Source organism: Pseudophryne corroboree, chromosome 2 (assembly GCF_028390025.1).
Source record: "Pseudophryne corroboree isolate aPseCor3 chromosome 2, aPseCor3.hap2, whole genome shotgun sequence".
NCBI classification, from domain to species: Eukaryota; Metazoa; Chordata; class Amphibia; order Anura; family Myobatrachidae; genus Pseudophryne; species Pseudophryne corroboree.
In genome coordinates this window covers 20,024,251-20,040,853 of record NC_086445.1, presented here as the reverse complement: position 1 = coordinate 20,040,853, position 16,603 = coordinate 20,024,251, and positions in this window count along the sequence as shown.

The following is a 16,603-nucleotide window of genomic DNA, read 5'->3' as shown; positions in this document are numbered from 1 at the left end:
GTGATAGATGGATGATAACCACTGTGATAGAAGGATGATAACCGCTGTGATAGATGGATGATAACCACTGTGATAGAAGGATGATAACCGCTGTGATAGATGGATGATAACCGCTGTGATAGATGGATGATAACCGCTGTGATAGATGGATGATAACCACTGTGATAGATGGAAGATAACCGCTGCGATAGAAGGATGATAACCGCTGGAACCATTGTGATAGAAGGATGATAACCACTGCGATAGATGGATGATAACCGCTATGATAGATGGATGATAACCGCTGTGATAGATGGATTATAACTACTGTGATAGATGGATGATAACCGCTGTGATAGATGGAAGATAACCGCTGGATGATAACCACTGTGATAGATGGAAGATAACAGCTGTGATAGATGGATGATAACCGCTGTGATAGATGGATGATAACCGCTATGATAGATGGATGATAACCGCTGCGATAGAAGGATGATAACCGCTGGAACCACTGTGATAGAAGGATGATAACCACTGCGATAGATGGATGATAACCGCTGCGATAGATGGATGATAACCACTGTGATAGATGGATGATAACCGCTGCGATAGAAGGATGATAACCGCTGGAACCACTGTGATAGAAGGATGATAACCACTGCGATAGATGGATGATAACCGCTGCGATAGATGGATGATAACCGATATGATAGATGGATGATAACCGCTGTGATAGATGGATGATAACCACTGTGATAGATGGAAGATAACCGCTGGATGATAACCACTGTGATAGATGGATGATAACCGCTGTGATAGATGGAAGATAACAGCTGTGATAGATGGATGATAACCGCTTCGATAGATGGATGATAACCGCTATGATAGATGGATGATAACCGCTGTGGTAGATGGATGATAACCACTGTGATAGATGGATGATAACCGCTGTGATAGAAGGATGATAACCGCTGTGACAGATGGATGATAACCGCTGTGATAGATGGATGATAACCACTGTGATAGATGAATGATAACCGCTGTGATAGATGGAAGATAACCGCTGGATGATAACCACTGTGATAGATGGAAGATAACAGCTGTGATAGATGGATGATAACCGCTGTATTAGATGGATGATAACTGCTATGATAGATGGATGATAACCGCTGTGATAGATGGATGATAACCACTGTGATAGATGGATGATAACCGCTGTGATAGATGGATGATAACCGCTGTGATAGATGGATTATAACCACTGTAATAGAAGGATGATAACCGCTGTGATAGATGGATGATAACTGCTGTGATAGATGGATGATAACCGCTGTGATAGATGGATGATAACCGCTGTGATAGAAGGATGATAACCACTGTGATAGAAGGATGATAACCGCTGTGATAGATGGATGATAACCACTGTGATAGATGGATGATAACCGCTGTGATAGATGGATGATAACCACTGTGATAGATGGATGATAACCGCTATGATAGATGGATGATAACCGCTGTGATAGATGGATGATAACCGCTGTGATAGATGGATGATAACCGCTGTGATAGATGGATGATAACTGCTGTGATAGATGGATGATAACCGCTGTGATAGAAGGATGATAACCGCTGTGATAGATGGATGATAACCGCTGTGATAGATGGATGATAACCGCTGTGATAGATGGATGATAACCCCTGTGATAGAAGGATGATAACCGCTGTGATAGATGGATGATAACCACTGTGATAGATGGATGATAACCGCTGTGATAGATGGATGATAACCGCTGTGAATCACAGCGGTTATCATCCATCTATCACAGCGGTTATCATCCATCTATCACAGCGGTTATCATCCTTCTATCACAGTGGTTATCATCCATCTATCACAGCGGTTATCATCCTTCTATCACAGCGGTTATCCATCTATCACAGCGGTTATCATCCTTCTATCACAGTGGTTATCATCCATCTATCACAGCAGTTATCATCCATCTATCACAGCGGTTATCATCCCTCTATCACAGTGTTTATCATCCATCTATCGCAGTGGTTATCATCCATCTATCACAGGCTGTGATAGATGGATGATAACCACTGCGATAGATGGATGATAACCACTGTGATAGAGGGATGATAACCGCTGTGATAGATGGATGATAACCGCTGTGATAGATGGATGATAACCGCTGTGATAGATGGATGATAACCGCTGTGATAGATGTATTATAACCGCTGTGATAGATGGATGATAACCGCTGTGATAGATGGATGATAACCGCTGTGATAGATGGATGATAACCGCTGTGATAGATGGAAGATAACCGCTGGATGATAACCACTGTGATAGATGGATGATAACTGCTGTGATAGATGGATGATAACCGCTGTGATAGATGGATGATAACCACTGTGATAGATGGATGATAACCGCTGTGATAGAAGGATAATAACCGCTGTGATAGATGGATGATAACCGCTGTGATAGATGGAAGATAACCGCTGGATGATAACCACTGTGATAGATGGAAGATAACCGCTGCAATAGATGGATGATAACTGCTGTGATAGATGGATGATAACCACTGTGATAGAGGGATGATAACCGCTGCGATAGATGGATGATAACTGCTGTGATAGATGGATGATAACCGCTGTGATAGATGGATGATAACCGCTGTGATAGATGGAAGATAACCGCTGTGATAGATGGATGATAACCGCTGTGATAGATGGATGATAACCACTGTGATAGATGGATGATAACCGCTGTGACAGATGGATGATAACCGCTGTGATAGAAGGATGATAACTGCTGTGATAGATGAATGATAACCACTGTGATAGAAGGATGATAACTGCTGTGATAGATGGATGATAACCGCTGTGATAGAAGGATGATAACCGCTGTGATAGATGGATGATAACCACTGTGATAGATGGATGATAACCACTGTGCTAGATGGATGATAACTGATGTGATAGATGGATGATAACCGCTGTGATAGATGGATGATAATCACTGTGATAGATGGATGATAACCGCTGTGACAGATGGATGATAACCGCTGTGATAGAAGGATGATAACTGCTGTGATAGATGAATGATAACCACTGTGATAGAAGGATGATAACCGATGTGATAGATGGATGATAACCGCTGTGATAGAAGGCTGATAACCGCTGTGATAGATGGATGATAACCACTGTGATAGAAGGATGATAACCGCTGTGATAGATGGATGATAACCGCTGTGATAGATGGATGATAACCGCTGTGATAGATGGATGATAACCACTGCGATAGATGGATGATAACCACTGTGATAGAGGGATGATAACCGCTGTGATAGATGGATGATAACCGCTGTGATAGATGGATGATAACCGCTGTGATAGATGGATGATAACCACTGTGATAGATGGATGATAACCGCTGTGATAGATGGATGATAACCGCTGTGATAGATGGAAGATAACCGCTGGATGATAACCGCTGTGATAGAAAGATAATAACCGCTGTGATAGATGGATGATAACCGCTGTGATAGATGGAAGATAACCGCTGGATGATAACCACTGTGATAGATGGAAGATAACCGCTGTGATAGAAGGATAATAACCACTGTGATAGATGGATGATAACCGCTGTGATAGATGGATGATAACCGCTGTGATAGACGGATGATAACCACTGTGATAGATGGATGATAACCGCTGTGATAGATGGATGATAACCGCTGTGATAGATGTATGATAACCGCTGTGATAGATGGATGATAACTGCTGTGATAGATGGATGATAACCGCTGTGATAGATGGATGATAACCACTGTGATAGATGGATGATAACCGCTGTGACAGATGGATGATAACCGCTGTGATAGATGTATGATAACCGCTGTGATAGATGTATGATAACCGCTGTGATAGATGGATGATAACCGCTGTGATAGATGGATGATAACTGCTGTGATAGACGGATGATAACCACTGTGATAGATGGATGATAACCGCTGTGATAGATGGATGATAACTGCTGTGATAGATGTATGATAACACATCTGTTCTTATGGTGATAGACGTTATATTCCTCCCGTCCGGCGTTCAGAACATGTAAACCAGAATACATACTCTGGTGCAGTACATTTTATATAACAGTGTTCACCAAACAAGGTTTCTATATGTGCATATACCAAAGGGTTCCGGGGTTCCGAAATCCCAGACTGTCACCTATAGCGACCATATTTCTAGCACCATTTCACACAGGAGAGCGGGGGGAGAGGGTGCAGGGATGTTGGCCGCAGTTATTAGTACGCCATCAGGGCGCAATTAGGACAAAGACTTCAAGAAGAACTGTAGTAGTAGTAGTGGGTACATGGAATATACGCCTGGGAGGGGTGACTGCAGGCGTCTCTGTTACAGTGTGACACGCTCGCTGCACCTGCAATCCAGTGCACTGTAGTGCACTGCAAACTGCATACAGGCCGTGTTTATCTAATAATATGTACAGTCTCTGTGATACTGAGAGAATAAAGGCCATTAAAGTAAATGATTACCCATAAATAAATAATGACGTTGGTGCAATGAGCCAGGTGCATCAGTGTCTCCAGAACATCACAGCACAGTGGGGGTAATTCCAAGTTGATCGCAGCAGGAATTTTTTTAGCAAATGGGCAAAACCATGTGCACTGCAGGGGAGGCAGATGTAACATGTGCAGAGAGAGTTAGATTTGGGTGGGGTGTGTTCAATCTGCAATCTAATTTGCAGTGTAAAAATAAAGCAGCCAATATTTACCCTGCACAGAAATAAAATAACCCTCCCAAGTCTAACTCTCTCTGCACATGTTATATCTGCCTCCCCTGCAGTGCACATGGTTTTGCCCATTTGCTAACAAAAATCCTGCTGCGATCAACTCAGAATTACCCCCAGTGGACATAACTGCATACTTACCTCAGGGCCGTCTTACAGCATTGTAGGATATGGGCAAAGCAATGCACTGGTGCCCCTACCCACAATCACAGTGGCCGGGCAGCCCACTATACCTGCCTCCCAAGAAGCTCCGGAGGTACCAGCCTAGGGGGAAGATGCCCCCCACCCCAGCCCGCACCTGCTTTATATGCCCCTAGAATCGTGGGGCCCAGGTCAGCTGCCCAGTGTGCCTATATGCTACGATGGCCATGACTTGCCTACTTATGTAAAAGGGAGATGTGACAGTAACACCTATCAGCGCGGACGCGTCCTGCTACATCTGAGAGGCGCGTCATGAAAAATACTTACATTGCGTGGAAATAAATCAGTTTTCACATTGTAGTGGGAGAATAGAGATTGTGGTCTCCGCAATACACAGTTCACAATCACAGTAAAACAAGAACCTGTGTTGTTTGCAGACATTAAGAGAGACTACAGGCTCTGTAGAAACCGCTTTTATCAATGGGGCAACAGGCCAGGGAAGCAACTGGCTAGGGCGCTCCGCGCGCAGAGGGCCACGCTATTTATACAGTCGGTACAGGGTGCGGCGGGGACCCGCCGCACCCTTACGAAAGACATCGCTGAAACCTTCCACGCTTACTACACCAAACTATATAATCTCCGGACACCAGGAACCCCAACATCCTTGTTGACAACTCGAGACCTGGTGGAAGGATACCTTGGTGACGTGGGACTCCCTAGAATATCAGCAGATGAGAGTGCTTGGCTAGACTCCCCCTTTTCCCTCCCGGAACTGGAACAAGCCCTTAAGGAAGCTCCTTCCGGGAAGAGCCCAGGCCCAGATGGCTATACGGTTTCTTATTACAAGCTCTTTAAGAGCGCTCTCCTGCCCAAAATGCTACTGGCATTCAATGAGATCTCTGACGACCGAGGTTTCTCCCCTCAATCATTAGAGGCTTTCATTACAGTTATACCAAAGGAAGGGAAAGACCCGGCTCAATGTGCTAGTTACCGACCCATATCCCTCCTGATAAAGCTAAATATTTATCTTACTTAAAACCCTTTAAGAGGCCTAAGAACACTGTACGCTATTAACGTATGGAGTACCGTAAGGGTACGCACGTTGCGTAACAATCGCTTAGCCGTAGTCGAGACGCTCAAGCGCCACGTTCGCTCACGGCCAAGGGATCGCAGGCAGGCCCGCTATTGGCTGCCGACTAACGTAATGATTCGCTATAGCGTAGCGGACGCTCGGGACCACGAGGAGATCACCAGCGGCGCAGACGCTAACAATGTTAAACCTTTGTAACTATACCATAAAACAGTGTATTATGCAGTAACCCTTGGTGTAGTGATAAGATGAGAATGCAACACTTAGTAAGCGGGTTTACACTAAAGCTGTTTGAGCGATAGAGACGCTCCTATTACCCACTGCAATATAATGAACACACAATACCGGTCTAAGTGTCTAACGCCTTTTAAGGAAATAAATGAACGTTCAAAAGAATAATACAATACAAGTCATACACTACCAATATAACATAGACTACCTAACCAGATAACTACACATGAAATACAATATCAGTACAATAACTATATAAGAGAAACGAGAGAGAAAGAGAAGAGAGAGGGGGCGGGATGTACTAAACAGAAAATGCGGTAAACTCCCTGTTTACCGCATTTCCTGATGTACTAAGCCCCGGCCGCCAGGTCAGCGCCGCGGCGGGGTACGCCAGCTTTAGCTGGCGTACATCCATAGAAGCCTATGGGGCTTCTCCCCGCGGCGCTGTGTGAGGGATCCGATCGGATCCCTCCCAGCATGCCCTGCGGCCGCCCCCGTCACCCCGCGCATGCGCAGACTGACTTCTGGGGCCGAATCCCGGAAGTCAGGCTGCCGCTGCGCATCGCGGAGGACAGCTCTTATCGGAAGAGCTGTCCTCCGCAATGCTGATCGCATATGTTAGTACATATGCGATCAGCATCGTGGCGCAGGGCGGCGATGGGCGGCGATGTACATTAGTACATCCCGCCCAGGGAGAGAGATATGGCTCAGAATAACAAGAAAGACAATATGATTGCGGAGAAAAACTTACGCACAAAGGGGAACGATCGCATGCGCCTCTGGACATCCAGCTCCCGATTATCAGTGATGAGAACCGTTGAAGAGTGAGCTGGATGTGATCGGCTTCTCTATTTATGCCCCACACACAATACAATTCAATGGTCCCTACAATCTCATTGTTCATTGGACACAGGAATTCCTCCTCGCATTATAACAAAAGGTCATAGGTTGATTCATACAGGTGGGCTGTGACTATTCCAAACAGCTCAGGTGGGAGGGAAACTGGGTTTCCCGCCGCATGGATAAGTAAGAGTAAATAATAGTAAATGGACATAAACTTCTTATGTCCATAACTATTCGCACGAGCGATTAATCCGCTTCAAACCAACACCGGAATATTGCTAATTAAATATTCTTCCGATGGATACTAAACACCACTGTATAATCCTTGTCTGACCCCTTGTATCAGAAAAAGAGGGATCCCTCTGTCCAGGAACATGCTACATTAACTAAACTTTCAGAATCTATCAAAGGGACCATAATCTACAAAATACATTATACAGTTAAAATATGTTATGAACGAGTCGCCCGCTAGACGCACACAAACTTTACCGTAAATGCGCACACCGTGCGCCTGCGGGTGCCCGCGACTGCGAGTATGCGCACGCACGGCAGGGCTCATGAACGTGCAACAGGCACTCGCATGAGGTGCAAATATGGCAGTGTGCATAGTGATATTTTTCTGACTTTGACACTCCTCAACACAGACGTCAAGCTGTTTGCTAAACTTATAGCAAACAGATTGAAGCTGCTACTCCCCAACATTGTGCATTCGGATCAGGTGGGTTTCATACCCGGAAGGGAGGCGCGCGATAACACCACCAAGATCATTGATTTGTTGCACTTGGCCTCGAGCAAACATGAACCGATGGTGGTGCTTTCTACCTATGCCGAGAAGGCTTTCGACAGAGTAGATTGGATGTTCATGGAGGGGGTCCTACGCCACCTGGGGCTGGGACCGGTCAGTTTGAGGCGCATTTTAGCACTTTATAACTCCCCCTCTGCAAGGATTAGAATTAATGGAGACCTGTCCCGCCCGTTTCCGATAAGGAATGGCACTAGACAAGGATGTCCCCTCTCGCCACTAATTTTTGTCCTCTGTATGGAGGCCTTGGCGGGAGCCATTAGATTAAATCCGAACATCTCGGGACTCACGGCTGGGGGTAGAGAATTCAAACTCGCACTGTTCGCAGATGACTTGTTAGCTATCTTGTCGAACCCGGTGGTGTCTGTCCCCAACCTGATGAACGAGCTTGATAGATTTGGATCCATGTCAAACTTCAAGATTAACCTCTCTAAGTCAGTGGCAGTGAACGTGTCAAAGCCCTCCCGAGCTCTTGATAACCTTAAACAATCCTTCCCCTTCCACTGGCATCCCTCTAGCTTCAAATACTTGGGGATCACACTCCATAAAGACCTATCACGCCTTTTTGACGAAAACTTCAAAAAACTACTGACCTCACTCCGCTCTGAGTTCCGGGACTGGGGTAACAGAAGGCTGTCCTGGTTGGGGAGGCTTAGTGTCATCAAAATGAATGTTCTGCCGAGAGTCCTTTATCTCCTCCAGACGCTCCCGATATCCATTCCCAAAGCATGGTTTAGAGATTTACATAATTTGGTAAAGGGACTTCGTCTGGGGAGATAAACGGCCTCGTTTCCAGCACGACATCCTTTTTCGTTCTAAACATAAGGGGGGCCTTCAGTTGCCGCACTTTACTCTGTACTATGAGGCCATTATCCTCCACCGAATTATGGAATGGTCGCGCCCACATGACATAAAACAGTGGGTTCATATCGAGGGAACAGTGATGCCTGCCCCCATTGCATACTACCCCTGGCGCTCAAGGCTGCCACATATAGACCATCCTACTATTGGCCCTACACTTACACGCTGGGGCAGACTTAGGGTACTACCACATATATCTTCTAAATACTCCCCTTTGACCCCACTGTTCAATAACCCAGATTTCCCACCGGCTGCCTCAGGCCGGGGATTCGACTCTTGGAAAAGGGCGGGGGTGACACGTGTTGGTGGGCTGGTGGAGCGTGGAGAGATGGTCCCTTTCCCCTTAATGCAATCCAAGTGGAACCTTTCGCCTTCAGAGATCTGGAAATATCTCCAATTAAAACATTTTGCCATGGGGAGCGCTATACGCTCGAGCCTGAGTAGACCATTAACAGCTTTTGAGAGCCTCTGCCTGGAGCCTTCTCGCCCATCACACTTCCTCTCAAGGTGCTATAGAATACTGATTGAGAATAAATTCACAGATCTACCCAAATATGCTAGAGACTGGGGCCGTGATGTGCAGATAGACTTGTCGGAGGAGGACTGGGAGAGGAGCTTTCAGGCCACCTTTGCCAGCTCCTCTAGTTACTCGGTCCTCGAGACGCATTTTAAAGTCCTATCTCGTTGGTATAGGTGTCCCCAAACATTAGCTAAAATGTTTCCCAACGTACCAGATGCATGTTGGAGATGTAACAACCATCCGGGCTCCCCGATGCATATCTGGTGGAGCTGCCCCGAACTTCGTCTCTTCTGGGACAAGGTTATAGAAATTTCAAAATTGTTAGTGGATCCAGGGGTTCCTTCGGAGCCTACTTTCTGGCTTCTCAACTGTACTTCATGGCCCCTGTCAACATATAAAAAATCTCTATTAAAGTTTCTCAATAGCGCAGCCAAAGCGGTCATTCCGGTTCACTGGCGATCGACTAATCCTCCTACCGTGAGGGAGTGGGTCGCCAGAGTAGATTGGTATATGACTATGGAGGAATTGCGGGTGACACCGGAGACGAACCAAAGGTTTACGACAACTTGGTCCCCTTGGCTCGAATTTAAGGCCTCACAAGCTTACTCGACATTGCTGTAATGACCTAGACCATTTACCTTGATCCCCTACCTGGGCTCCCCCGCTGTCCTCTTGGGAACGACTGAAGCTAGAAACATACACCTCAGACCCCCGACCGGACTAGACACGGAAGATTCACTGTGACCTCCCCCCCCCTTTTTTCCCCCTCTTCTCCGATTCTCTAACCCCTCCCTTTTTCTTTTTTCTCTTCTTCCTTTCCAACCTATACTCTTCTGTTTTGTTTTCTTGAAATGTTTTAAAATTTGGAAATGTTTTATTGAGACAGCTAGCACCTAGAATGGCCGGAAGCGACCTTGAATTTCAGATAAGGCTCTAGTTAGGGTGCTCCCCAACAGCAGGCCGTGTTAAGTTCGTAAACAGTCATTGCTTGTATCAAATGGACTTACTGATAATTGAATTGTAAACGCTGTCTTCTATTACTCGCTATAACATGTTCTTACCTTTAATCAATAAACATTTATTGGAAAAAAACAAGAAAAAAAAACAAGAACCTGATCACATTGGCTGCTAGAGCACGCACAGGACAGGACCTAAGCGTGTGCACTGCCGCACCGGGGTTATTGCGGTCGCATCGATTAGCGATGCAACCTAAATAACCCTCCTTGTGACTTATACCCAATGCAGGGAAATAGCAATGATGATCCCATTGGAATGTATGTATCTCTGATTTCTCCCCCCCCCCCCCCAGTATATAACAGCTACATATTGGGGTAACGTGCAATCAGGGAGATGTAGGGGCTCCTCTGGGAGTCAGGGAGATCGCTGCTATTTCAGGGAGTCTCCCCAACAATCAGGGAGCATTGGCCAGTGTGGATATCTGGTGATAGGAAACCCTGAGATCAGTCCTCAGCATCAGAGGGAGAAGTGACATCTACAGAAAGCCTGTGAATAACTTGTTTCCAATCTGAATTCCTCCTAGAGAGGGACCCAGGGGCAAACGCAGGATTTGTAAAGGGGGGTTTCCATCAGACAAATTTCCCCACTTTCTATGGGATACGTTTAATTTGCCGGCTGTTGAGATCCCGGCGATCAGGATACCGACTCCGGAATCCTAACAACCAACAATGCCGCCAGCCGGAATCCCTGCGCAACAGGGCTATTCCACTCGTGGATGCCTACAGAGTGACGAGCGCAGCAATCCCGCAAGGGGACTCTTAGCGCTCGCCCCGCTACCGGCATTCTGGAGGATGGAGGAAGCCGCTGTCAGTAATAAATACCAAACTCCTATCTACACCTCACTTCACTATGATTTTAGACTTCAGGTGCTATTAATATATTTATATCTCAGGGAGTAATTCAGACTGATTGCTAGGCTGCGTTTTCTCACAGCCTGCGATCAGGTCTGAACTGCGCATGCATATGCACAGCAATGCGTAGGCTCGTCGGATGACTGCACCGGGCATTGGTGCATAGCGACGGGATGGTGCAAAAAAAGCGATTGCACAGGCGATCGCAAGGAGATTGACAGGAAGTGGGCGTTTGTGGTTGGCAATTGACCATTTTCTGGAAGTTTCAGGGAAAACGCAGGCGTGTCTGAGCATTTGCAGGGCGGGTGTCTGACGTCAATTTCGGTCCCGGACAGGCTGAAGTGATCGCAGCGGCTGAGTAAGTCCTGGGCAGCTACACATGCGAACACACACTTGCACAGCGAAAAAACACTCCCCTGTAGGCGGCAAAGTATCTGAACACAGGACAGCAAAAAAACACTTGCGAGCGACCAGGTCTGAATTACCCCCTCAATCAAGTAGCCTACAGTAGTTTTACATATAGATAATTTTTACATTATTATTTACTCTTTATATTTAAATAATGTATTCAATTAGTTATGCTCCCATTAGCTTTTCATGGTGCTATTAAACTTGTCAATTTGGCTTGGAAAAAAAAATAAAAAAAATAAAAATGATATATATATATATATATATATATATAATGCATTAAGCTAAAAAATCAGTGCACATGTACAAAAATGTTAGCACTGTATACTGGGAGAGGTTCCTTGCAGAGGTCAGCTAGGAAGGGATCAGTCTGTGTGGTAGTCACATTCAGCGTAGGCAGCCTCAAGACTTGTTGTGACCATTAGCTATGGTTCACCTGCAGCTGGCTGAGAGAGGTCAGCGTGTGTAGCTCTACCCGGAGGGTCCGCGAATCGCGGCAAAATGCCGCCAGTGGGCGGAGCTACACTGGTAAGCCACAATTAGCAATAAAATTGATTTGGTCCATCAGGGGGGGTTTCTGGTTACTCAGAAACCCCCCCTGGGTGCGCCACTGGGACCAGTCACAGAGAAGGGACAAGTGACATTGCAGGTACTATGCGTCACTGAGGAGGATCTGTCCTCACTTATACTACACAATGTAATACGCTGCAGGTACACTACAAACGGGTGCAATTTGCTTTTCTACAGAGGAAGGCTGCACCTGGGAGGACGGGAGGCTGCACCTGCTGCAGGACAGTCTCTGGTGTGGCTGGGACCTGTCTGCCTTCACATAACTCCTGGTTAATAATTAACAACTTTCTTTCTAAACAGAGAAAGTAACGCCACTATTTGACATTGAGAGAGATATATATATATATATATATATATATATATATATACACACACACACACTGTATAAAGCTGTGTATACCTGAGGTAAATAAATTACGAGGGTGGTTCTATAAGTAATAGGCCCTACTCACTGGGCGATATCACTCAAAGATATGAACGATCTCATTCATTAGTGAATGAGATACCGTTCATATTTCTGAGTGTGGAGGCACCAGCGACGAACGATCTCGTCCATATTTGCCTGCACTTCTATGGAGCCGTGTGATGGGGGGAGTGAAGTAACTTCACTCCCCCCGTCACTGCCCCCCCCCCCCCCCTCACCACCGGGTCGCCCATCGCTCGTTTCCGCCGTCGGGCAGCTCGACGGCGGATCTTTAAATGTGTAGGGCCCTTAAGGTAACAGACCTCTCACGTGTGTAATGTTCTCTATGTCAGTCTAATTCCCCGCCAGGGCAGAGCAGGTAGCCCGCTGCGGCCCGTCAGACTGCGCCGCCTGTCAGTCACACTGTCCTAGCATCAGATGTAAGATGGCGTTGCTGGCGGACACACGGTCACACACTGAGGTGCATACAGCGGCGTAACTATACATTCTGCTCCCCCCTGACTGAATGATAGGGTGATACGTTTGGCTGCTGTGAGACAGGGCTTGGAGTTGATAGGAATAACGGCCGGTCACTTCTCCGTGGCAGGCTTTGTTTGCTGAAGGAGGAATCTCCTGTTCAGCAGCTGCTGTATCCGGCTCTGAGGAATCTGCCTAATCAGCGCCCACCTGGCATCACCTAGCCCCAGGTGACCACCTGTCTGTGTGCTGAAGGGCTCGACCCGCTGGCAGCGAGTGCAGAATGATGAGAGGACACAGCGGCTCAGTCGCAGGAAGGAGAGTACCAGCGCTACGGCGGATGAGAGCGTTACCGTGCTCAAACACGCGTCGCGGGAAGAAAGTGCCATCAGTGTGCAAACTAAGAAAGACACAGAACTTACTAATCCCCTCACTGCCACCTCTGTGACAAGCCCATTTATCAATGATCCCTTCAGGTGACTCTATCACCCGACAGAGGCAGGGACAGGGCTCTTAACGGTGGGGAGGGTGAGCAGGGGCCGGGGGCTGCAGGCCTAAGCACCAGACCCATGCCGCAGGGGGGCGGGAGCCCTTGAAGAACCTTTGCAATCTGGTGGCCCATTGGGGGTCATTCCGAGTTGATCGCTCGCTAGCAGTTTTTAGCAGCTGTGCAAATGCTCTGCCGCCGCCCACTGGGAGTGTATTTTAGCTTAGCAGAAGTGCGAACTAAGGGATCGCAGAGCGGCTACAACGTTTTTTTGTGCAGTTTTAGAGTAGCTCAAAACCTACTCAGCGCTTGCGATCACTTCAGACTGTTCAGTTCCTGTTTTGACGTCACAAACACGCCCTGCGTTCGCCCAGCCACGCCTGCGTTTTTCCTGGCACGCCTGCGTTTTTTCAAACACTCCCTGAAAACGGTCAGTTGCCACCCAGAAACGCCCTCTTCCTGTCAATCACTCTGCAGCCACCAGTGCGACTGAAAAGCTTTGCTAGACCCTGTGTGAAACTACATAGTTCGTTGTGTTAGTACGTCGCGCGTGCGCATTGCGCCGCATACGCATGTGTGGAAGTGCCGTCTTTTTGCATCATTGCTGCACAGCAAACAAAATCAGCTAGCGATCAACTCGGAATGACCATCTTTATGCGATAGGTAGCATCTATCCTTGTGTATCAATGCCTATTTCCCTATAGAGTGTAAGTGTGCGAGCAGGGCCCTCCTACCTCTATGTCTGTCTGTTATCACCCAGTTTTGTACTATTACTGTTGCCGCAGTTGTAAAGCGCAACGGATTATGTTGCGCTATATAAGAAACTGTTAATAAATAAATACAGGGGATGATTCAGACCTGGTCACTGGGCTGCTAGCTTTGCTGTCCTGCGATCAGATAGTCGCCGCCCCAGGGGGAGTGTAAATTCGCAGTGCAAATGTGCGATCCCATGTGTACGCCGAGCTGCAAAAATCCAGTGTGTGTAATCTCTGCGCAGCCCAGGACTTACTCCTCCAGTGCGATGAGAACAGGCTGATAGGGGTCGAAGCTGACGTCACACACCCTCCTGAGAACGCTTGGACACGCCTGCGTTTTTCCTGACACTCCCAGTAAACACTCAGTTACCACCCACAAATGGCCTCCTCCTGTCAATCACCTTGCGAACGCCCGCGCAAATGAAATTTTCGCACCATCCAGTCGCTGACCGGTGATGACCGTTGTTGATGGCTGACACGCGAGCACATTGCGGTGCATACACATACGCAGTTGTGACCTGATCGCCCGCTGTGTGAAAACGCCCCGCAGCACTCAGGTCTGCATCACCCCCATAATACATACATATACGGTTAGAACAATACATACAATAGTAAGCACAGTCTGGATGAGAAGCGGATGTCCAGCAACACTTAAACCTCTATTTCCAGTATCCCGACACCTACGGCCTCACTACAGTGATATATAATAATAACAGCACTTCCCGGGTCATGTGACAAATGTGGAAGAGAACGTTCTCTGCCCCTCGCTCCTGCCAGCCTCTATAAATAGACGGCACAATGCAGCAATCTGCAGAATGATGATTACACTCTGTAATATTAGATGTAAATTCTCCTGAATCTGCATGATAATGGCGCGCAGCGTGCGAGAGGGGGCGATGAGTAATCCCCCCAGCTGCGTGCATGGTGCACAGAAACAAGAGCATTACCTGACTCACTAATGTCATGTTACACATAATCACCAGCAACACTGTGCATCGTGATCCATGCTCCTTACACGGCTATAATGTACACACTGTAATCCTATCCCATCAGATGCTATAAACTGTGCACATGTATATACCCTGCACGTGTATGTACCCTGCACATATACCCTGTACATGTATGTATCCCTGCACGTGTATGTACCCTGCACATGTATATACCCTGCACGTGTATGTACCCTGCACATATACCCTGCACATGTATGTACCCTGCACATATACCCTGCACATGTATGTACCCTGCACGTGTATGTACCCTGCACATATACCCTGCACATGTATGTACCCTGCACGTGTATGTACCCTGCACATATACCCTGCACATGTATGTACCCTGCACATATACCCTGCACGTGTATGTACCCTGCACGTGTATGTACCCTGCACATATACCCTGCACATGTATGTACCCTGCACGTGTATGTACCCTGCACATATACCCTGCACATGTATGTACCCTGCACATATACCCTGCACATGTATGTACCCAGCACGTGTATGTACCCTGCACATATACCCTGCACATGTATGTACCCTGCACGTGTATGTACCCTGCACATATACCCTGCACATGTATGTACCCTGCACGTGTATGTACCCTGCACATATACCCTGCACATGTATGTACCCTGCACGTGTATGTACCCTGCACATATACCCTGCACATGTATGTACCCTGCACGTGTATGTACCCTGCACATATACCCTGCACATGTATGTACCCTGCACGTGTATGTACCCTGCACATATACCCTGCACATGTATGTACCCTGCAAGTGTATGTACCTTGCACATATATGTAGCTTGTGCATGTATGTAGCCTGCGCATGTGAAGGTTATATATCCAGTGTACATACATGTGCATGGTACATACATGTGCAGGATATATACGCAGGGTACATACATGTGCAGGGTACATATATGCGCAGGGTATATACATTCACATGTATATAGCCTGAACCTGAATATATCCTGCGTATATACCGTGCACATGTATATACATTGCACATGTATGTAACCTGCACATTTATATACCCTGCACATGTATGTACCCTGCGCATGCATGTACCCTGCGTATATACCCTGCACATGTATGTAGCGTGCACATGTATGTACCCTGCATATATAACCTCCACATGTATGTAGCCTGCGCATATATGTACGCTGCGCATGTATGTAGCCTGAACATGTAGATATCCTGCGTATATACTCTGCGCATTTATATACCCTGCACATGTATGTAGCCTGCACATGTATGTAGTCTCCGCATGTATTTACCCTGCACGTGTTGCTATGTTATGTCTGGCTATCGGAATGATCCCACTGTAGTAATAAAATGATAACGCTCCAT